Genomic DNA, 26,683 nt, shown 5'->3' with positions numbered 1-26,683 from the left:
AAATACTTAATTTTGTTTTAAACAATACATTTAACATACACGTATCGCCAATATATTCAGATATATGTCAATACGTTTTTTAATATTAACATAATAGAATGCAAACGTGTAAATTTACTGAATATTAAATAAAACAATTAAAAATGTTATGTATAAGTTTTTTTAGCATATCAGATATTGTTTGTAACCGGTTTATTCCAGTTTTAAAAAATCACTTTTGGCTATTTATTTTTTAAAGAAACAAAATGGAAACTTCATTCCTATGAAATTATCAGATTTTATATTAATTTTAATATTTTATTCCAACATTTGAGATCCGTGATAATTATCGCATCAAAGACTAATAGTATTTTCTCTACACTTATTTCTATGAAAGTTTACAATTTCATTGTGAAATTCATGAAGAAATCTTTGGGTAGAAAAAAGTGCAAATATTGGTATTTGGAATATATAGTAATTGGGTATTTAAATTCAGTACCAGCTTTATTTATTTTTAAATTTCAATCTGAAACGTTTATATTATAGCTATATTATTAAAGAGACCATAATTCCCAGATTTCGCCGGGACAGTCTCAGAATTGCACCTTGTATCCCGGATTTTTCTAAAAGCTGTATTTTTAAAGATTCATTAGAAGCGATATCACTTACTTAAGTTAATTGTAAATTATTATTATTATATACTTAAATATGATTTGTTATATGCATTTTTTTTAAATTATTGGAAACACCATATTGAAGATTTTTAATTCAGCTGCTTTCTACCTGTTTGCTCCTCCATATTAAAAAACGATTACCGAATATTACCAATATTACAGAACTGTTACTTTGTATAAGAAATTCAAATTCATTGAATACATTCAAAATTTCAAATATTGAAATTCAGAATTTTGTTCTCACATTCCTTTTGAACTCTAAATTTTGATTTGTTTTTTCCTTTTTTTAAAAAAAATATCATCTATGTTTAATAATTTTGTTCAACTAATATTTGTTTATATAGACAGGGAAGATCTTTAAGCGATTTATAGAGACTTGGGACTTGCAGCAATTTGCTTCAACTATACTTTCTTATAAATAGTCTATTAATGTTCCACTAATTTTGGCGTTAATAATGATATAATTTATAGTTTTTTAAACTGTTAATAAGTGATTCGAATAGTTTCGTCGAATTTGTAAATGGGTTTCGTCCATCCTCCATAACCGCGAAGGTTTGAAATTGCTCATTCCGCAGACAAAACAGAGTCAAATTGTAACGCAACACTCGATCCGTTACGTGTATGGGATTCATAATTCGTGCGTCATGGGTGTCTTGTTTCATTGATATGGAACACAATTTTGCAGATAATATTGTCATACGACACCACTGTATTAAATGTCATTAGTATGTTTACGTTGTCGTATTATGTAATATCAAACACATCTTTGTCCACCTTGTTTGGTTTAATTAAGAACTGTTACGAGATTTGGTGAAATTCCATGGACAATATGTAATTATAAACAAAATCGACTCACAAATCGTAAATAGTTCTAGAAGTTACGAAGTGGTTATGAAAGATACAAGTCTAAATGTAATTATAGTGCTGCAAATTAATAACTAAAACTAGTCATTACTACTTAATGTCTCAATCTTTGGATACAAAATACAAGCTCACAACTTACAATCGTTGTATAAGATCCTGGATGACCAACTATCTTTTATATCGCAATTGGATTCATACAGTGAGCTAATAGTACTGCCTTTAAAAAATCATGCCCTTATATTTATTTGTTTCCTCAATTTACTGTCATAATATATTATGGAATAAAATGTGGTTTGTTGTATTTAAGGTAGATCAAATAATAAGTAAGAGGACCAAGTTAATTTTGAATAAAATCAGACAAAACTAGAATTCAAAAGCTATCATATACCACATAAATGTTATAATATATAAATAAAGGTATCATAAACCATATAAATGTATAACAGTTTCAAAAACCCAAAAATCCTATGAACCCTTTTTTATAATCGAGATTCATTTTCAGAAATATATATGAGGGTGAAAATCGTATCTATATTACATGTACATATCAAGTAACTCTCTTTTTGTAATATTTAATAGCATATTTTCATATTTTCAATGCTCTATCGGTTGTAAAAATTACAAATGTCAAAAATTTAAAGAATTTTACTTATATTATCTATTTTCTTTCTATGTTCACTGTTTTTAATTTTTTTCATAAAAATATGTTTTTATTTATAATGTACATACATTATTTTTAAATAGAGAATTCTAAATTTATTATGTCTTCATGTTTTGCTTTAAATGCAGAAAAATATGCAGAATACTCAAATATGTCAGAAGCATCTATATTTTCAATCAATCTTTTCTCGGTTATATATTTGATCACCACGGCTCATTTAGCATTGATTCTAGTAAATCAATATTAATCAAACCGAAAACGTTCATTTTTTTGTAGGATTACTTCACAAATAGTTTAACGTCCTTGAATTATCAATAACCATTTAAAATGGCCAACACTTTAAAATTATATATTGTCTAATTCAAAGCTTAGCACGAGCCATTAATAACAACAATTAGGACAGATAGAGTAATTTGTTTGTAAGAAAATATGCGCATACGAAATTTTTAAACTGTATTGACGTAATGGCAGGTATATATGTCGAACTGATTTTCCGTCCTGTTATTATTATGTTAGACTTTTTTCTTATCATCTCATAACACTTGAAAAAAACATAGCAAATTTTTTTTACTCAACAAACTATAAAACATTTAAGTAGAATTTTTCACAAAAAATAATAAGTAATTGATTTCATTGTGGTTAACTATTGATATTGAATGATTGCGCGTGCAAAATAAAAAGAGTTGAATCATAAATCTTCTAATGGCATTTTTTAAAATTATAGAAGACACTGTAGCATATATTATATATAATCATTAAGCGGATGTACTATACTACAATTCGATCACTCGTTTTTCTAGAATTAAATGAATAGAAAAAATCAAATATTTTATTATCAAGAGCTTTTTGCTCTACATTAAGAATTATTAACTTTTCAAAGAAGTTAATGTTATCATCAGAAAATTCGACTTGCTAATTTGATGTCATAATCTTTCTAGCCATTTCTTCATATCTAGCAGACAAATACAAAATTTGCAAAAGTTTTCGCCAAAAAACCCTGAACTAATTTTGTAAATACAAAAATTTTCGAAAAATATCAGTAGGGAATCATGCACTATCATTTGCTAATTTTTTTCGACTGTTTTAATATAACTTTGCACAATGATAAAGATCATGATCGAAACAAAAAGTGGCTAGATTATGGACATTAAAGTCCGAAATAAAGGTATATATCCGTACTTTTCTGTTCTGATCACCGTTGAGGTCCACACTCAAATAAAATACATTTTTAAAATAAAGTAAATAGATATTATATTATAAATTTGTTTGAAGGAAATAGTATTGGTTAGTTTAAAAATGTTATTATCACAAGTGTACAAGTTCTAAATCTCAATTCTTCTTGATTATGTCAAAGATAATATATATCGCCGGAAACTTTATGCAACCTCCCTTAAGGCAATTTTCTATACCTTGTTTAATAATGCACGAAAGTTGACTACATGTGAAATATTCTAAATCAAGTGATTTCATATATAAACAAATGATCATAAAATAACTTCTACATGAATAAAATCCTGAATGAATAAATGTTACTCTAGTGAATGTCGTAAGTAATAGTTTCTTTATTTTCGTATACGAGTAAGCAATTAAATTCGATTTGGGCATACAAAAACTGACAGATTGTTAGATCACAGCGGTCTATCAGCAGAATTCAGTTTCGTTTGTGTTCATTTTCGATCATGGTGCCAAATATCAAGGCCGTCAACTCACAGATTCGCAAGAGCGAGCGCTGTCGCCTAATCACCAAATCATATAAGATAACAACGCAAAAATTATATTCGCCTTTCAGCAAATTGTAAAACAATTCAAACAAAACGTAATTTATAGTTGTTTTTATTAGAAGCCTAAAACGTTTGAAAAAAGATGACAGATTAAATTAGCATTATTATTTAAATAGAATGTTTTTGAATTTATTTATATTTATTAGTATAAATATAAAACGGAAATGCTGAATACTAGTTATCGTATAGAACATCGACTCATAATATATAAATAACTGTGAATTTGAATGTTTTTAAAAAAAATAACAAGAATCTGACTTAATTTTAGATCTGCTTGACGTCAAAGTGGCTGAAATATTAAATCAGGCATCCTGGCAAGGCCTAAGTTCTTACCACTGATGATAATCATTCAGTTTGAACGATGAAAGAAAGTTCACTAGAAGAAACTCTCATCAGTCCTATTTTTAGAACGATTTTCAGGCAGACAAATTGATCAAAATACATACCATTTTTGTGAGCAAACTATCAAATCTTGGGCAGTATTGTTTTATATGTATAGTAAATGCAAATAACTTCCTGAATTATCTTACAGTATATGGTCGGTATTTCTAACTAAACTATGTTTCCAGTGCAATGCTATATGAAGAAGCGGAAAACAAATAGGAAACATTTAACACCGCCAAATTAATAATAACTATTAATTGGCTATAGGCCGATTACTAATAAAAAACTTTATGACAAATGACCGGCCGTGAAATTGATTTTTATGCACAGTTTCCTTCAAATGATTTACACCTATCAGAATTGCAATGAACCAGATCAGTGTATCATATGTTAATTTATTTAAATAACTGCTAATTTTGATATGGCTATCAACATTACAAGGAAAAAGGAAACAAGAGAATGTTTCCTAAGTTTTTTATCAATAGATTTTTATTGGATATATTTAATTGCAAACACGGTTTTATTGGAAGATTAAATTCCGACATTTTTTGCCAACTCTCCGCCAAGGAAACAAGCGTATTTGTTATTGAACCAAAGACGAAATTTGCATAAACACTTCATTTGTACTTTTGTTAAATTCGGTTCAACGTCCCTGAAGAGAGTTTCTTTATTTGACTGTTTGCTTAAAATGATAACGCCAAAGAGCTTTACCTTTATGTATACATAAAAGTACAATGCAAACAGCAAGCTATAAATTACAGTATTGTTTTATATTCGAAATTAATTGCTTCTAATTCATAGGACATAACAAAGTGCATATTTATGTTTCAAGTTACTCTTTATACCATCACGTGGTAATATAAAATATAAACCATGATATGTGAAAAACGTTTGAATGCGTCAGTTATCCGAATCACTTCTTTTTCAAAATATTTTTGCAATTTTCATATCAACTGTGGTATCGAAAATAATTTTATGCAAAATAAGTGAATTTGAATAAAAAATAAGTCTGTTTATTCTGCAATCTATAAAGAACGATAATAATAAATCAGCATTCTCTGTGTGTCGGTAAGTAGAGAATTTATTTGTGCTGGCAGCAAAACAATACAAGTAAAACGGCTCTCAACCTGCGTCAACGCATAAAATCAACATTTACCTCCGCAGACGCAGAAGACATTAGGCGGTACGTGCTAATTCTCAGCAATGCGCAGTTTTCTTCAGGAACCTACCGCAAACATACCACACAATGGATCATATTTGTATTCTAAAAGAAAATCCAATTAAATAGAGACAGAATAGATGAAGAATTAATAATAAAAATGTTCAACAAATATTTATTGATTCACTATTTCTGCGTCGTAGTTAAGAAATTTGATTCGCTATAGTGACACTATTTTCAAAAAGTAGTGTAACTATTGGATCTATTGATTATTTTTTCTAATATAAATAAATATGTTTATTTAGCATCATTATGGCCTGCATATTTTTTTTTTTCTTTTTTATTGTTACTTTTTTCATATATCATTTATAATAACTTCATTAAAATTTAAATTAAATTTTGTGAAACAAATATTAACAAATTTAAAACAAATTTGGATATAGATCTGGGAGAAAACACTACACGAAATTTGGCGAATATGATCAAAGTGGTGTATGCCTTAATGCAAATTGCTGGAACTTCCCGTACATATAAAGTATATAAGAGAGCTTTAGAACTTTAGCCAGAATTAAAATTAAAATCTGAATTATTTTCGATATACAAAAAAAAAATTGCCATGACAAGCAATTGTCATGTCAACACAAGCAGAAATTTTTTTGAGACATTCAAATCGGATGCTTAGTTCTATCAAAAACTGCTATTTTTGGTACATTTAGCTCTGAATCTTCGAAATGAGTGGACCTGCCTTTGCTAAAAACTTTAAGCTTTAGGAATCAAATCGGTTGATCCGTGCGCCCGAAAACGTAAACGAGAAAATGCATTTCCTTTTGAGGGCATTGTTACAAACATCCATTTTTTCTGAGATATGCCAAAATGTTCAGAAACCTCTGAAACGTGAAGATTTGCAATAATTTTCGATTTCGAATTTCGAATTTTTGTTAATAATTATACGATTTAGATTAATACTTGATGTATTAATTGATTACAAAATTATCATGGTTATTTGCAACTTGGAAAAATATTATCGTTACTTTTGTTAAAAATGGGTCGAATATGTAGTAGTTGGCACATTCTTCAAAAAAGTAAGGACACAGTTCGTAAATTATATTCTAGGTCCAAAAATTAATTTATTGGTGAATGTTATTATGACTTGCCATGATCAGAATTGATTGATCATAGTAATAAATATAGTTACGTTTATCTTGTAGAATAAATTACATTTGATTTTTTCATACATATGTAAATTTATATAACTAATTGTTATACGAAACAAGACAAAGCATTACAATTAACAAACAATCGAAATATATAGTTTTTTTACAGTATTTATTATTATTCATGTTGAGAAAAAACAATATACCAATACGAAAGGAAGAAAAAAATTCCAAAACAATTTTTTAATTGTTGATTTTGAAAAAATGATTCGATCTGCACACAAAACATATCAAAGTGATTCAAAATTACTAATTTTTTTTTCAACTATGTTGTGGAAAAACTAAAAATTATTTTTTAGCTGCAAATAACAAAAAAAAAATAGAATAATGATAATTGTTATAGCATTTATCAAATTTCTAACGAGTTTTATAAAATGTAAAATAATTAGCTTGATAGATCATCAGACCAAACAAATTTTCAATTTGTTTATTGAAATTCTTCAAAAATGGGAAATGGAGGTACGTCAGCAAAAGTTAAAAAAATAAATGTGTGTGTGTCAAGATTCTATTACAAAATCTATTACTCATACAAACAAGACCATTAAGAAGCGCGCCTATTAATTTTACGGTTAGTTTGCATATGACAATATTATTGTTATTGATTAAAATTTGCATTGAATGAAACAGGGTATCTTTATGCGACTAGCCAAAACTAGTCTTGCACATTAGTTCAATGAGTAATTATGTTAATGAAGCTTTAGTTGGTGTACAATTGAGCTTTTGTAATGTTGATATATCAAAAACTATTTTTTACCTCTTTGCCAATTTTATATTTTATCAATACTAAATAATTTTGCGTAAAAGTCAATGCTGATATGGTATTCTTAGATTTTCTCTTTTACAAGGTACTACATACTTTTGCAAAAAATTAATACATGCCATTGCAAAGAAAAATGAACATTGGTAATAAATGCTGCATCTTGCAATATTTTATCAAGTTATATTGAAGATGTATGGATGATTGACGACCTACAATATGATAAGAGGAAATTCAGAGATATAAACTATTACCATTATAATATCATATTAATTGAAGAGTAAAATATTTGCACCATAAGGAATCGAAAATAAATGCCAATACCAATAATAATAATAATAGCAATAATAATATTAATTATGATATGCAACAAAGTTCTATTGTATTACAGAAATATATGTTTACGCCAATTTGCCGAAGAACTAACGTAAAGTGCTTCTTGCTAGTTTTTTTTCTATAAATTTTCCAACGATTTTCACACATTTTATCACGTTTTGCACTTATATACCGATCATTATAGTTGTGATAGTTGTTATTACGCAAATTAACTATTTTTACACATATACACACGCATTTGCTTTATTTAGTTATGCTCTATTATTTGATTTTCACAGGGAAAATATTAGTATACAGGATGTACGTCAGTATAAAAATCTTGTACATCATGATACTGATTTACGTAGAACAATATTTTTATACCATCTGTTTAAATCATCATAATGTAAATATGTAAGTAATTGTAAATTACATTATCGCGTCACAATAAAACACTCTCCGATGCAAAGTAATCAAGAAATAAGCATAGTTTGATAAGTTTATATTTCTTCAATATTAGACGTCTGTTTGGAAAGCAACGCACTAACTGCCCCAAATTTTGACATGCTTTTTAATATACATCAGCAATAAATTTTCAGCAACAGTGTCCTTAAAAGAAAATCTTGGTATCGAATTCAAGATCTGTGATCTCAAGTGAAAATCGTATATATAAATCTGATCTACTTTATATCAATCTTTCCTAGGTTAGACTTGAACCCGGAACTAGTATTCGCAAATTTTCTACGTTCTTACCACGGGCCACGGCTGGCACCATTTATCTAAATTGATATAAAAAATATCAATGTTTTGATTTAATCCGGTTTATATTATTATTGAATTAAATAACTTATTCATTGTTTATATTTACGAACACGCGTGTCAGTCATTTCGACAAATGACGTTCGCACTTAAAACCAGAAATAAATCACGAAACCATTAACATAAGCCACATGTAATATCGGATACACGTGAGTCCATACAATTGCATGCGGAAATATAAAACTATTAGAATCTACGTATTTGATAAATAAGATCTAGTACCTGATTCAATTTACAGTATTATTTTTCTGCGGAACATTTTCTAACACAAATATTTTAGTCATTTCAAGATGTTTCCATGAACTCAAGAAAAGTCTGACGTACAATTATTCCTTAATATGTTAGCAAGATTGAAAACACACATATTATTGGAAGCAAAAGTAGTTGCAAAGCATTTTTTGGCGTCAAAAATGCCAAAATTCAAAAATTATTATATCTATAGTAATACAATAGACATGGCAATTGGTGCATTACTTGTATGTACTTTTATAGATGCACATAAGGTTGTGAAAGAGTGAGCGTTATTTTCGAAATATAGAGATATTTTTTATATGAATGAATTCCGGAGAAGTTATACTTGTCACAAATTGTCTTATAATTCATAGAATGGTGCAGATGAAGTCTGGTATTATCTACCTCCTCACCACCAGGCTCTGGTGATATTTACCTCCTTATATAAAAACATTGAAAAAAGTTTATTTTAATGTTATTTGAACAATTATGAATTATATTAGTGTAAATATTTTTATAATACAAAAGTTTTTTTTTATTAATTAAAAGCTCATTATATTATTTTTTTTATTAAGATAAGTAACTGAAACTGCGGCTTAATAAGTAGCAAGGTCACTTGGCCAGAATTATCACTAGATACTTGGAATCAAACAGGGTAATAATATTTAACAATGGATAATATAGATATGACCAAACACTTAAGATCCACGTGTTATAGAAATATGAAAACAATACAACTGTGGCGTAGAAAGTAAATACATCGCAATAATATTTATATTGCGTTTCATGAATGAATACCCATGCTCAGCAGAAATATGAATATATTATTACAGTTATATCACAAATACGTCATAATTAAAAAAATATATTTTTTTAAAATTCCTCAATATTTACATATACTGTTAATTACCATAATTAAATTAATAATTGATAAAACAAAAGCCCATTATTTGAACCTATATGGACTTATGGGAATCAAATGTAGGACTAATAGAGATCAATACAATGCTTAAAATCCAAAATTTTGAGAACAATTTTTGATGTCCCATGAAATTTTATCGTTTGATGATTTCAGCAGTCCTTTTGTAGGAGATATCATCAACATGAACAGTTTTGGAAAATTCTCTATAATCCTAAAGCATCAATAGGTCATTTGCTTGGATCAATTACGATTTGATCAAGGCTTTGATCAAGTATAAAAATGTATTTCAATGTGAATTGTTCACCGAAGAAATTTTTACTATTTTCTTTTTCCTTTGTTTAAACTTTTATTTGTGTTTAATGTAGCTTCACAACTTATAGAGTTCTGTTAATTGTTTTAATTATTTCTATAATATTAAATATTAAAAGATATAACATGAAATTTATTATTTTACTTGCAATTAGTTGAAAAATTCTGAAACTTACCGACTTGTAAATGAACATTAATAAATACTAATCAACAAACTTCGAAACCTGCATGAATATCTTCTATTGTTAGAATGATCGATCAGTGAATGGTGTTATTGACCTTTCTAAAATACTCTACAATGACTACATTTTACATTCTTTTATTGATCATTCAATAAAACTTCAATTATTTAATTTTAAAAATAATTTTTTGTATTGATTATTTAATTTTGCTTGTTTATTTCTTACAAATTGTTACAATGTTAATCGATCAAGTTGGATATAAAGCCAATCAACCTTTAGTAGTTGGGAGTTCATTTCGAACAAACATTGTGATACGTACTTCATATATATATATATATATATATATATATATATATATATAAATATATATCGGTCAATGTATACTTTCGATGTGTAAATGAGTAGCTTTTCTAATTAACCGAATGAACTTCGAATGCAATTGTACTTTTCCAAACCAAGATTTCGCAGTAAATATTTGCTTCGCGAAACTACCAAGTCGGACGTCAACAGAATTAGAAATCATGCGTGGACGATATTTTAAAATAATTGAGTTTGTTTCCCAGACGGTGGCGTGATTGGTGTCATCATGGTTTATAATTAATTTCGAAGTCGTGCCTTCGAAAATGGTAATTAATGAATTCATTAATCCAATTACGACTGGCGGCGCATGGTACAAATGACGTATCTATATTCACCGAAAACTTTATGTGCATTTACTAGTCTCTCGCAAAATAGTCATGAAATAAATTAACCGAGGCGAACCTAAAGTAAGCTGCTTTTAAAGCAAAATCTTTCATTTTTATCTTTTCGAAGAATGAGTTTATATTTCTGTATAAAATCTTTTAGAATCGTTTGACATAAACATTTTCCCAAAAGCCTTTACATAGATAGGAATATAAATTGAAGTCATTTATATAAGTCCTGAACTGAATCAACTAGCTTTGAAAAAAAAATTGTATCTCACCAAAATGAAACTGCTACTATTTCAAAGCTTGCAAAGCTTTCATTATGACCAAAATTATTTGAAAATTACATAAAGCACCGAAAAATTATTTTTTATAAAGAGACGTTTTTTTCATTTTCAACTCGCTTTGATTAACTTACAATAATCAATTTTAGTTTCTCTATACTTAAATGAAACTTCAAATATTACAAAGCTTCTAAGAGCTTTCATTATCACCAAAAGATCTTTAAAAATTAAATAGTCTTATACTGCCATTATCGACTCGCTTTGATTAGTTTACGATAATCAATTTTAGTTTCACTATACTTAAATAAAATTGCAAATATTTCAAAGCTTGTAAGCTTTCATTATCACCAAAGTCCTTTAAAAATTAAATGAAGCACTGAAAAATTATTTATTATAAAAATCTTTTTTATAAATAGACGTCTTATAATGCAATTTTCGACTCGTTTTGATTAGTTTACAATAATCAATATAAGTTTCTGTATACTTGAATGAAATTGCAAATATTTCAAGGATTCTGAGATTTCATTATCACCAAAGTTATTTAAAAATTGAATAAAGCACTGGAAAATTATTTGACTTAATTGTTGTTTACAAATAGACGTCTTATACTGTCATTTTCAACTTGCTTTAATCTTTGATAAGATTGATTACAATAATCAATATTACTTTCTCTATACCGATGACAGCGCAAATATGTTAAAGTTTGCAAAGCTTTCATCATCACTAATTTTTTTTAAAAATTACATAAAGCACTGGAAAACGATTTATTATACAAATCTTTTTATAAAAAGACGTCTTATAGTGCCATTTTCGATTCGCTTTGGTTAGTTTACAATAATCAATTTTAGTTTCTCTCTACATAAATGGAACTACAAATATTTCAAAGCTTCTAAGCTCTCATTATCACCAAAGTTGTTTAAAAATTAAATAAAGCACTGGAAAACTATTCAATATAATTTATTTTTTTAAAAATAGAGAATAGATAGATTATACTGCCACATTCGTTTCGCTTTGATTAGTTTACAATAATCAATTTTAGTTTCTCTATACTTAAAAAAAATGCAAATATTTAAAGCTTGCAAAGCTTTCAGTATCACCAAAGTCCTTAAAAACTTAACAAAGCATACGAAAATTATTCATTATAAAAATCGTTTTTGTAAATAGAAGTCTATACTTAAAAAAACTGCAAATATTTCAAAGTTTGCAAAGCTTTTAGTACCACAAAAGTTCTGTAAAAATTAATTAAAGCACTGGAAAATTATTTATCATAAAATCTTTTTATAAATAGACGTCTTAGACTGCCATTTTCGACAAGAATAGTACTCTCACATCACAGACGTTGACTTGATTAATTTACAACGAGCCATTCCAATATTGATGTAGCTGTTCAAACACGCATCATAACGACTGGAATGTCAAGCATACATAAGAAATAAAAAGTTTAAATAAATTCTATCTATATGGAAAATAACTATCATATAAAGTAGTTGCATAATTGAATAATTAAGATTAAGTTGCTTAATTAATATAAATTATTTATTCATTAACTAAAATGAAGCTGCTATTAGGGTTGATTGTTGAACAATTCGTCTAATAAATACATTACTAATATGTACATGTCTAATAGCATATGTGAATTCTTCGATAAAAATAATAATAATCTTCTGTAAATGCAAAAGATGTTTTTATGTTTTTAATAGATCCTTCTTCATAGCTTCCTTTGGTTTAATATAATTTAGAGTCCGATAGTTTGGTTTTGGTTTTGTTTTTAGACTAGTGCTGATTAATCCTATAAGAAGATCTATCATGCCATTTTATCATACAGAGATTTAACATTATGCATGCTAAATTTTAGCTAAATTTTCTACATCGATAATTGAACTTAAAGACTCTAATTTTATATGGAAATATAGGTAACATTTTATGTATAAAATTTGATTTTGGCACTACGTTTTATCATAAACTTCTGAATTATTTAAACAAATTAAAAATGCATTCGATACTCAGTAAACATATTAAATTGTTTTAAGATCAATTTTGGTTACCAAAAAAACAATAAAACAATTGGAAAATGTAACGTTCGAGAAATTCACAGGTATGTACATCAAATACCATTTATGGTGGTTATCTTAACTAATTCAAAGGATCCACGAAAATATCATTCAACCCAAAAAAATTGTAGTTATTACACAAGTATTAAATTTAAAATCAACAAATGAGCATATGATGTAACATAATTTATCTGTTTTGCAGCATTATCGAACTTTTGTTGCTAGACAAATGGACGTTGTGAATGTTTTCCCACATGGCCACGAGATAATAAACTTTAAGCTCAAATAATCTTTTTTTAAATTCGTTGTTTATGCGGATATTCACTTTCCATCGATTATTTGTTATTCCTGCTTTATTTATTTGCGATAGATCATACTACATGTAAATAAAAATTGGAAATTGACCTAAGATAACAAGCTAAATTTGAATCAAGAGTCTTTGTTTGTAAATTGTTCGAGTGTAAATATGTCTATTGCTATTAAATAAGAATAGCTCAAATGGTTCACTAATTTAGCTAATTCAATTTCTAGTATAAGTACGAGAAATCTGTTGAAATTATCTGGGATAGGAATTATTCTTAATATTCTTTGGGCAACCAAAAAGCAGATTTTGATAATTTGTTAGACATGCATGAGGTTTTAAAAAAATATTCTATCATAAAATTTTATTTCAAATGTGTGTTACATACTAAAAATTCTAGCGCAGTTATTATTATTATTATTATATTTCTAAATCTATTACCTCTCTTTGTGAATTAAAATTTTGCAACATCCACTCTATTAAATAAATATTTAAAATATTTCTGCAAACAAAAATAACGAGATAAGCCGACGTGATTAATACTTTTTCGCAATTGTGATTTGCGCATTAGACAACATTATTATATATTTTTAGAATAATATTTACACAATTTTGTTGCTGAAGAGAGTCATTCATCTTTTGCGAATTTTTGTACGTTAAATGGGCCGCTAAGTTTTATCAGAAAAATAAATAAGATGCTAACGAAAATAATTATAGGTTGTAAATAAACCTTGAGAAGATCAAGAGAGCCAACACTATTTGCAAAAATAAATATACACACGAACGAGTATATAAACTAAACACATACATGTATGGATATATCTATTATTGTAAAACGTGCATGGAATAACATTAATCAGATCTTGTTTTTCTCGAAAATAAATTTGAATAATTTATGCTCAATTTTGCATTTCCGAAAATCTATCTATACTTTCGATTATGTTCATCAACAAAACATTTGAAATGAGCAAAATGCTATATCTTGTACTAAAAATCGGTAGTAAAAAAATCAGTAACAAAAACAAGAATATCTGAAATTGGAATCTATTTAGGGAAAAATTAAAAATATCTAGGTTCATTATTGATTACCGGAATTATAGAGAAACAGACACAATAAAAAACAGAGACCCATACAATTTTTATAGATGATTTAAACAATAGGAGTATTAAATAAAACTTGTATTGGAATATTAACAAAAAATAAGTCATTTCAATATTAGACTGTATTACAGTTCACACCTACTGCCAGAACAATGTTGTGTATATACTAAATTATAAATGTTCTGAATATTTGTACAAATTATATAACGTGATGAAAACTAAACATAAATAAATAAAATTACGAAACATCTCTAAAAAATGACGCAATATGTAATATACACAAAACTAAAATGATAATTAAATTCGCATATAATTTAACAAACTATTATCCTAAAATCAGCTGATGGGTCACAGAACTTAAATAAATAAACATAAATAAATAAAATTACGAAACATCTCTAAAAAATGACGCAATATGTAATATACACAAAACTAAAATGATAATTAAATTCGCATATAATTTAACAAACTATTATCCTAAAATCAGCTGATGGGTCACAGAAATAAATATTGCAAAAGACACTGAACGAATAAAAAAGTGAAGACCATTCAAATATTGACCTTTATTTCATTTCATTGGTACATTGATGATAACCTTCGAATAAACTGATGTGAGATAAAACTAGTAAATTATATTTCGCTAAATGCTTTTTGCGTAAAAATATAATTTAATGACATTATTAGCAAATATTTCTAGGCTCACTCAGGTTGAACATGCTTTTGCAACATACAATTATTAACTATATAATTGGATAAATATTGTGTATATAATTTTTTTTCATGAACATATAATTAGCTTTACAAGTTACAAGCTAAACTTTATTTAGGTTAGAGACTCTATAAGTTAATGATTTAATGTAGGGTATTTTTTAACGCAAATTAATTCGTTATATGTTAAATTATTTTTTTTAATCAAATATAATCTACTAAATAATATAATTTCGTCTCTGTATCTAATAATCTTACATTTGTATATAATAATATCAAACCAAATGTGGTTCTTTCTATTTTTATGTACCTACATCAATTTCTTTAATGTTTATTATTCGTTTTCAGTTGTCCTCATTACATCAACAATTCCGTTATTGTGTGAAATCGAAACATAAGTGTGGAAAATTACAAAACGATACTGGGTCAATGACTGCACAGTTCGGCAAAAAGAAGTAAAAAAATTTTGGCTCTCACCTGAGGTCCCAGGCGAGACATAAGACGCTAAAAATTCAACGCGCCCGACGGTCTATGTTTAGACAATATTTTTTTGACTTTTACTCTTACTTATGATATTACTTGTTATTTAAATGTGTTTACAAATCGTCTAGAACTACATACTTCAAATGCACGTCTAAAACTTAATATTTAATTTAAAATCTTTAATACTATAAATATTTGCAGAAATTTCAGTCTCGAAATTTTGATTCCATTACTAATGTATAAGCGTTTTTTTTAAATCATACTCAGTCACTTATCATCAAAAACTTCTGTAATTTTATTGTGATTCACCACCTATTTTATCATCTAATATGTTATCATGATTAGATAGAGATAATTATAAAAATAGAATAAATATTTATTATTTAGAATAAATGATATAAAATGTTGTAATGACCATATTATATATATAATAACAACATGTAGAAAATAAATATATACTATTGTATATATATTTTGTAAGATCTCTTCCGTCTGTCTGAGATGTACAAAATTTATATTAAAATTCAAATAAAAAAAATCATGTAGTAAAAGTATTTTCTTCATCCAAATGATTCAATCGAGACCCCATCATTGGTTCTATTTCTCATATCCATTTATAAGTGCGCTCATTTATAATTAGAAATTTTTACATTAGTTTTGATTTATCTTGCATTTTTATATGAGAATTTAGAACAAGATATTTATAATAATTATTATTATAACAAGAAAAAGCTAATAATTTAAAAAGCTTATTTTTCGGCTTTAAAATAACTGATTGTAAAGTTTTAAATCTGGAAATTAAACAAAATTGTCTCCCAAAAACGTGGAAAGTTCCAGCTTACATAAATATATACACAAAAAACACAAACTTTGCAATCATATCTCATAAACTTTCATTTACCATTTTTTGTGATTTTATGTAACCATTTTTATGGGAAGAAACAATGATTTGGTGCAAAAATTCGGTTGGCACGTTTGACTGACAAGGCATATTTTTTAATTTATTGAGCGTTTTTAGAATTTTCCTAGAAACAAGTAATTTTTTTATAATAAAATTAAATTATAAATGCAAAATAACAAACGTCAAGTGTAATAGCAAAGAACAACTACATAGCTATTGATGAAAACAAGAACTTTAGAATTACGTTCCGATTTGTCTGACTTGGGAATCATGAAGCAAAATGTAAGAATGAATGAAATTAAAGAAATTCATGAATGGCTTAAAAAATATGAATTTATTGTGTTTAATATAATAAAATTAATAATGATTAATTGTCCCCTTCAAATAGTCTTTTATTTCAATAAATCTGTATTTAGATTGAAATTTTACTTAGAACGTTGAATTCGTAAATTTTCATAGTTTTATTATATAGGATAAAAATAAAGATATTTCTGATGAATAAATTATTTAAATATTCTTACATGTTAATAAATTTTACAGGCTAAATAATTAAATTCACAGTTATCATATAAACAATCTTATATAAATTAAGTCTATATGCCAACTTCGAATCATTTGGATGCAAACGAGACTGATTTAGACACGTCATTTATTATAGGTGACATAAAAATCAAAATATTTGTATATATTAATTTATTTCTATGTAAATAGAACTTGTATTTGTAAGTTATTTTCTTTGCTTTATGCATTATAAGTAAGTAATATAGAAACGTTCAAGGGCAAAATTGCAACCTATTTGCTGTGAATGATCATATATTTTTATCTAATTCATATAAATATGTTGCAAGAACATTGATTAGATTAGTCGTATACTATATCGAAAAGTATATTAATACAGTAGCCCACAAACTTATATAACAAATTATCTGTGTAACAAAGTTAAATTATGAACTTTGCGTTTGTTTTAAGCGCGTGTTTGTACACTATAATTAATGCAATTATAGCTATTTTAAGTTTTTTTAGGATATCAATTGGAAATCGTATTGATTGGGTTTTAGTGACAAATTTTATGAATTATAGCTCAAAAGTTTGAAATAAACAGTTGAATTTTTTATCTAAATAGCTATAATCTCTATTCTTATTGATTAAGTCGATTATTCAGACTTATTGAGAAGTTCATGCAACTTTTCTCAACACATAATGCTAATGCTACTTACAACTAGTTTTTCAATACCATCAATAAAAATAGAAACATAAAAATGAAATGGAATAAAATATGGATGTCACCAAAACATAGACATATAATTGTAATTACAGTCGTAAATTACAAGTTCTTTATAATAATGATTAATTACAATAAGATCGAGTGCACAGTAATTTAATTTTAAGGTCACTTTTTTATTACAAATAATGCAATAAAACGAACTTTGAAATGTACTCTGAATGGGTTCGATGATAATGTCGGTCTAGACAACTCAGCGACCTCGTTTGACATCTGTAACATCATTTTTCTCTTTAGAATCTTATATAGAAGTTTTTTTCAAAATGCGTGCATCGTCTGTGATTAGTGCGTGGTCGAGATTAAAATCACTCTAAGGTCATTGTTTGGGTTTAAAGTCAAGTTTATATATTAATTGGGAATTCACTAAAACGCAATTTCATATCGTATCGTGCTGAGTTATCGGCTGATGAAATTCTAGTGAAAAGTTTCATTCTAAATGGTAATTTAGTAAACCCAAATGTATGACCTGGTATGGAAGCAGATTTTGTTCAAGAAAATAGCAAAAAAAAATCGCTTCAATGGAGCTTTACAATAATCAAAAAAACACTGATTTATATTTTGTTATATTCTAATATGAGATTTTTCTTAATCAAGATGTCAGAATCCGTCACTGTATATGAATCTCAATTATTTCAATGAATGTAATAGTAAATAATATTTTTTATTTGCATCAATATGAATAATCCTTTTTTAATTGCTAGGCATCCAGCGGTATTTTAAAAATTACATGTTGCATTTATCTTCAAATAGTTTAGATCGTTTAGTTTGACGTATTGCTATGACAAAGCAAAAGTTAAAATAATTACAACAGTAATTTCTACATTTTATCATTAATAGTATGCAGAAACTAACGTAAATTGATGTAATGATTCACATTTGATTAATAGCTGTAAATTGATTAGAATTACATGCCTATGTACAAAGTTTAATAAATGCAGAAATTTACATTTGATTGCTAACGACCACATGACTAACTATGATATTTTATAAAAATATTTGAAATAATAATTATTTTTAAAAAGTTGTTTAAAATTGTTGATAGTGATAAAATATACTAGCACACATTTTTTCAGAAATGTGGCTAGTCAATTTTTAAAAAATGTGGTTGGTTTGAAGATATTGATTGAGGTAAAACATTTTTGTGAGTATCTCTTCCTATATATATATATATATATATGTATATATATATATATATATATATATATTTGTGTCTTACATAGCGTTTTTCAATTCATTAATCAATAAAATACCATTGAATTTAAAACAATCTATATGGGGAATAAAATCCACTTTCAAATTGAAAAAACAAGTTGTCGATTAGAATTAGAAATAGTTTTGAACAACAGTTATTGTATAACACTCAACGTCCCCAATTTGATTAGAGTTTAAATCAACTCATAAAGCTGCTTTGGGCATAGCACCCATCGTATATTTATTTATTTTTTCAGTTAATTATTTATTTAAATTACTGATAATCACGCCATTTTCTTTAGTTGTTAGTAATTAAGATTCATATAAGATTTATTATAGACATTTATGTAGAAAACTTCGAGAAGATTTCTTATCGCGCATGTTTTTACACTCGTTCGAAAATTAACAATTCAACAAATTAAGTCGTAATTTACATAGTAAAATTATTTGATAGCAACTATGTATGCAGCATTGCATTTTCCTATACTGCATTTAATGCATGTGAATGCATAATAGACGAATTAATGTCTGAAGCTCGTGGATTTAATATAACCGCAAAAAGGTAAACACCCTATGAAATACAGATAATATATTATTTATCAGAGAGATTTTTTATATTATTACACATGAACATCAGAATCTAAATGACATAAAGCAATTATACAAATCATACACACATATAGGGTAGGGCGGGGCTAGTTGAGCAAATTTTTACTTAAACGGATGTAGCTCCTCAATGAAAAGTCTCAATAAATTGCTATACGGCTTAATGGATTTGTTGTTTATCGCTTAACAAAAGTCTTAATACTATTTTTTGGTAATAAGTAAAATTTAGAAGCTACAGCTGTTTAAATGCAAAAAGTCAAGTATGCTCAATGTACCCCATAGGTGGGGCAAGTTGAGCACTAAGAAAGTATAATGAAATCATAGGTTCAATGTCGATTAGTGATGAAATAAAATAAGTTTTTAATAACCAGTTCTATATTTATAGTCTTTATTGACAGAGAAAACAAAATTTAGAGTAATTTGCTTTGAATAAATAACGAAAAGTAGAATCAACAAAACAATATCGTATCTTAGGAATTATTTTACCATTATATTCAGTATTTTTGTTTAAAATCATTATTTCTTTATATTATTACTCATAGACTTAGCCTAAATCTTAAAAATAATAATTAATTTCTAGAAGTTAATGGTAATTGCCTTAGTGACAGTATAAGTTTAGTAACTATGCTCAACTAACCCCAACTCGGAATTTCAAAATAAAAGTGAGTTTATAAAAAAACCGTGAAAATTATACCCAGAATCTCTGTGCATCTTAAAAGTACTATAATTATATGAAAGAATAACATTTACCTGATTAAAAATGAATAGCATTTGACTAAACCAGACAAAAACTCGTGATAAATTACGTTTTTACTTTTTGGTCTCAAAATAAACAAAACGCCCGTGAGCCTCACTCATTTGTACAGTGGCCACTAGCGATCGCGGGATGTTTATTTCTCCTAAACCTCTATCTTTTCGCCATATAATGCCAAAACGTACGGTGAATAGTTTTCGAGATATTTCGATTGCTCAACTTGCCCCTATGCTCAACTAGCCCCGCTCTACCCTACATAAAATATTAATTGAAATATATATTTTTATGCTATATGAAGAATATAATTTTCAAGATTCTTACATCAATTATATTTATAATTCAGAAAGTGTGTTAAAAATATACATTTTCATCAAACGAATATGATACAAACTGTTTAAACAAAGATTTTGCTTAACACTCGTGCATAATATAAGGTTGTCAAATATCTCCCTTCCGCCTTTTTGTATTATAAACCAAGAGCAAAAAAGTGGAAGGGAGATATTTGACAACCTAATATACTGAATTAGCGACTGCTCGATTTTTTTAAATTAAATATTATTTATTTAACACCTTTTAAGATATAATTTCTTTCTTTTTAGGGTTTCATTAAACTCAACCAGAAAAAGTTTGTTATTTAAACGCTTGAACCAATTATTAAGATTAGAATGAAAATTATAGCAAATTTAAAATCTAAATTATGTCGTACTCTTTAATTCCAAATTTTAGCATGTGCAAATAAACAAGTGATTTGCAAGTGTTAATTCTATTTTAAGACGTTTAGTCACTCTTTGCATAATTTACTATTCTAATTAGTATGAAGAACTAGAAGATCGGACTCCAAATACATTCATAACCAACCGAAGAAGTGTTTTCCATGTTCCATGAAAATTTTATCAATGATATCGACTCTTATCTTAAATATTTATGCAAATTAGGTGGACTTTAAGACAAGAAATAATTTTCGTAATGTGTACCTAATTATGTTAGAATACTCCGTAAACAGTAGACTCGTCACCTTATGTACCTATGAGGCATATGACATGAATGGAAAACTTACGAGTATACGCAGGCACCACGTCGGTGACGTAAAAAATTAACATACAAATTGAATATCGATGATGTTCGAATATTCAACTAATATGCACATTAGGCGAATGCCTTTAATTGTGCGCATTGGCATAATAACCTCATTACAACTTTAGTCTGTTTAAATGTATGTAAATAATGAAAATATCATTTCGAATATCATAATGATAGTGAATCCATTTAGTATGTATAGCTTTACTGTATTTTCTAAATTTCTGACCACGACCGACATACAAAAAATAAACTCTATAACTCCTTTGTCCGACTCAGGCCGACATTTTCCATCGGATTCTCCACCAATATCGATTTTTCTAGTGAAATCATGAATTTCTCCATCAGGAAGTAAAAAGTCCTTTGCAGGAGCATATCGAAATTATATTTGTCTTCTTAAGAATTAAAAGCGTTAGATAATATTCAGACTCGGCATCATCACTTTTGTCGAGAATTCTGAAAATATTTATAAAATTCACATTGAATACTTTATGCAAGCATTTGAATTATTCGAATGAATTTCAGATATTTTAGTTGAGAATTTTCGAATATCGGTATTGACTCCTTATCTTATTACAGGCCTCGTAATAACGCATATAAATTTTGGCTATAAAATAAAATCAATTTTAAATATAAAAAGATTTGGTTTGGTCATTGAACACTCATTATATTTAGTTTATTAAACAATAACCAAATGTTTGTTCAATGATTATTACCTATTTCTTGTACAATGAATAGTTAGAAGTGTGACAGTTGATGCTGTCATTCCTTATAAGGTGATACGCAAATACTAGTTTAAGATTTCAAGTGAGTAATTATTAATGCAAATAGCATATGATAAATATGCATTGAACTATTGCAATTTTATTCTATATTTATCTCAATCTGCGCTAATTGAATTTTTAATTAGCTTTTAAGACTAAAGAACTATATCAAATATATTGTAATAGGTATGTGTTTCCATTCATCAGCGCTATGTGGGAACAAAACTCTGCAAAATTATTCTTGTTTTCAGAATAACGTTTTCCAAATTTTCATAATAAACTTAATTACTGTTCTTGCATTAATTCATTAAAAAGTACTCGTTAGAGATTTTTTGCATTTTAAAGATTTTTTTCCTAACAAACTTATTACCATACGTACGCTGCTACCGAACTAAAACTAATTTTCAATATTAGATAATAAACATATTTCACATATAATTTTAAAATATAATTTATTTCACATAGCTAGCAGATTTAACTCACATTGTTTCGATAATTCTGTCGACACAAAAATGACATTTACAACACAATAAAAAATTGTTTTTAAAAAGAATAGTTTTCATTTTGTTTTTTTTTCTGCGTAGTTTTCAAAAGCTCCAAGTGTAACCCCAAGAATTTGATAAAGTCCACTTGTGGATTTGCTCCCCATAAATGGAAATAAGAGGTGTTATAAATAAACAATAATAGTATTTCTTCATTGAATTTGACATAGATTGTGGTCGTTTTAAGATGAATAGAACTGAATAGAAGGCAGAAATATCCAGAAACAAATTGAACTATTCTTAAAATGTCATTAAATGCATGCGTGATATTCGTCATAATTTAGATTGTATCAAAACAACGTCCGTTTTTGTCTTTGCATTCGTAGTAAAGATAAAGTAAACCGATCAGTTATGTTGTGTCTACTGCTTAATGGAAAATTAAACTGCTTAATATATATATATATATATATATATATATATATATATATATATTGATACTGTGAGATTCATGAAAATAATTGAATGTTATAAATCTGCAAATTGAACATACTGGGTTAACTTAAGTTTTGAAACAAATATGATTTAACATTTTTTCGCTCTATAATGTGTCTTCAAACAATATATCATCCTTAATACAAATTGTATTCAAAATTAGAATAGGGCGTCCTAGAGTTCAAAAAACTGTAGACTCACACGATGCTAATATGAAGCTTTCATAAGAAAACCTTGGTAATTTATAAATCGATCCATAACAATTAGAACATATCTTTCGAGAACTGGAAGAGAATATTAATAATTTTATCATAGAGCAGTCCAAGCAGTGCATGTAAAATATTAACCTAATGATTATTTATCAGAATTGATTAGAGCCAAGCGCGTGCAAGTGCAATAAACCGTTGTGCACATGATGTAATGCACTCCAATTTAAATAAAATTAAGCCAATATCAATTTTAATTATCAATCCATAGGTGAATGCAGGTGAACTAAATTGCTTAACTAATCAGGAAAATTATATATATATATATATATATATATATATATATATATATGTCTCTATTACAATCACAAATCCATATTTATAGTATGACATCATGATATTAATACATTAAATTTTATGAGTTTAAATGTTAATAAGAATGTTAATTAATTATTTATAAGTGAGCCTTTTACACTGTGAAAATAGATAAATAATATTGACAAGCAATTATGTCATTAGTGACGTGCAAACTCGTTATAACTTTACATAAATTGATATTAGAAAATCTTCAGTTTATTCAGAACCTTAACTTAATTATAACATACTTTTTAACGGGGAATTTAAAACTTGATTTGTCTCTAGCTTTTGCGCATTGACTTTATGCAATTTTACTTTCAATTTAAAAAAAATCATATCATATATTAATAAAATTTTATGGATTTTATGTATATGTTAAAAATTGTGATGTATATATTGATTATGATTTGAAGAGAGTCACTTACGACTCTATAGTCCACAAATAATTTTTATCATACTTTTAATTTTGGTTTCTAAATTTTTAAAAATTATATTATTTTGTCACGCATTCGCAGCAACCCATATTAAATCTTACAAGCACAAAAACTCTCAGTAAAAAATTGTCTACTACTTTATTAAATATATCACTGAACAAACTCAAATATATAGTATTTGTTAATTATAAAAATTATGAGATTTTATGTGTGTATTAAATTTCTTGTTGTAACATATAAAAAGTAAATTTAATTTATAAAATATAACTGATTCACGTAAACTGCTTTAATCATTTCAAAATTCCTCTGTTAAATATTTTCTTATCATTCGAACAAGATCTCAACTATCCCATGTTCTAGAAATCGACATACTCGTTTAAGTTGTATGATGAAATATATTCAAAGATTTGCAAATATTGTGAAACTTATCAGTCCACATAATAAATAAACATTACTCTGCTAAATCCACTACACTAGTTCGAACTAACACTATCAATTATAAGTCCCGAACTTTTGGCTTTTGAAAATCAAATTTTAAATATATCTGATAATTATATATATGATAAAACTAATTTAAAATATAGATATGCTTATTTGACTATATTCTTAGACTTGCTGAAACAGACATGATTATATGAAAATGCAAGTAACAAACTGCTGGAAATTTTTAGTGAAATCACGTGCTCAATAAAATAAAAGCTCAGTTTTATGATGTAACGGAACAAGTTGTGATATTCTACAGTAATAATGTTCCTTGACCGGCCATGTACCTTGGTTATATAGTTTATAATTACTCATATACAGAGAAAATTAGCCTTTCGTCATATTTGACAAAACGATACAAATGCAGCAACATAATATGCTAAAATTTCATTAGACTAAATTTGATTTAAAAGTATGCACAACAATTGTAAGTGTTATGGGCCGATTCTGCCGTAAAATAGACTAATGTTATAACAAGACTTTTGATACAAAATCGTACTAAATACTGTCAAAATGTTTTACACATAAAATGCAACTTCACTCATATGTTATTCAATTTTCTTGGATTAGGATGAAAAGATCGGAACACAAAATGTTCAATAAAGACATAGAGCCTCATATAGCATACTTTTATAATATCCAACAAAACTCCCAGTTCCCAAAATGAGTTCATTATCCGAAGATCAAATGTCTCCAAACAAGATTTGCATTGAATCTTTATCAATGTTTATATTATACATTTGCCATTTTCATCAACAGTCATATCACAATCCCATATTTGTTATAATCGTATGGTCTATAAGATAACTAGTAGAAACTGGATCCTTGATTATATTTCAAGAAGGACTCTGCCGATTAAATATCAATATTCGCTCCATCGAGCGGATCCAAGTGAGGCTATGACCCTGAATGGCCCGTATGCGGTTTGCTTAATACAATCGGAATTATTGAACTGCGATAGACATAATTTTACAGGGACAATTGTTGAGCAATGTATCTATTGCATAACATATTAGAACTCTATAATATTCAAAATTGAGATCCAAGATGTATAATTTGTAATGAATATTAATACATTATCATCAAAATTACCATGAATGCGGATATACAACACATGTGAATAATGTAATGTATGAGAAATGCCAGCTGAACATTTTTCATATATGATAGCTGATTGAACCAATTGTTCTGATATTAAGGTGAAATTATAATTATAAATATAAGGTTATCTCATATTCCTAAGAATTATATAAACTGAATTGCAATGTTCAAATTATTCATTTGAAGTATATAAGTGGATATTAGAATTTTAAATTTCAGAATTAGAATGAAGATCCAAATTCTTTCTGATATTAAAAAAAAATTGGTTATTAAAAAATTTTTTTTTTAATTTTCAATAAAAATTTCCCATAAAACTAATCGTTTCTTCACAATCAAAATGTTTTTTGAAACATTTGAAATTTGTTTTTTTGTTCTTTCATTAACAGTAATTTTTACACTCTCTTTTTTACACTTCTCATCATTAAGAATTGAATGTTTTGTTGAATCATTCAAATCGGATGCTGTTCTCTTTAAAAAATCTAATTGCCATCTTCTGCACTTCTTCGTATCTTCGAAACTGCTGGACCGACCTTTCTCAAAAACTAATCAGCACTAATTAGGAAAAGAATACTTTTTGAATCATTCAAATCGGTTGAGCGGTGCTCCCGTTAACGTCGTTGAAAAATTATATTCAAACATAAGGTATGCCCAAATGCTCAGAAACTTTTCAAACTATGCAAGAAATTTC

This window comes from Ctenocephalides felis, unplaced genomic scaffold (assembly GCF_003426905.1).
Source record: "Ctenocephalides felis isolate EL2017-DRISC unplaced genomic scaffold, ASM342690v1 CF-g0.4_SCAFFOLD_03571, whole genome shotgun sequence".
NCBI lineage: Eukaryota > Metazoa > Arthropoda > Insecta > Siphonaptera > Pulicidae > Ctenocephalides > Ctenocephalides felis.
Note: the sequence above shows the minus strand (reverse complement) of the source record.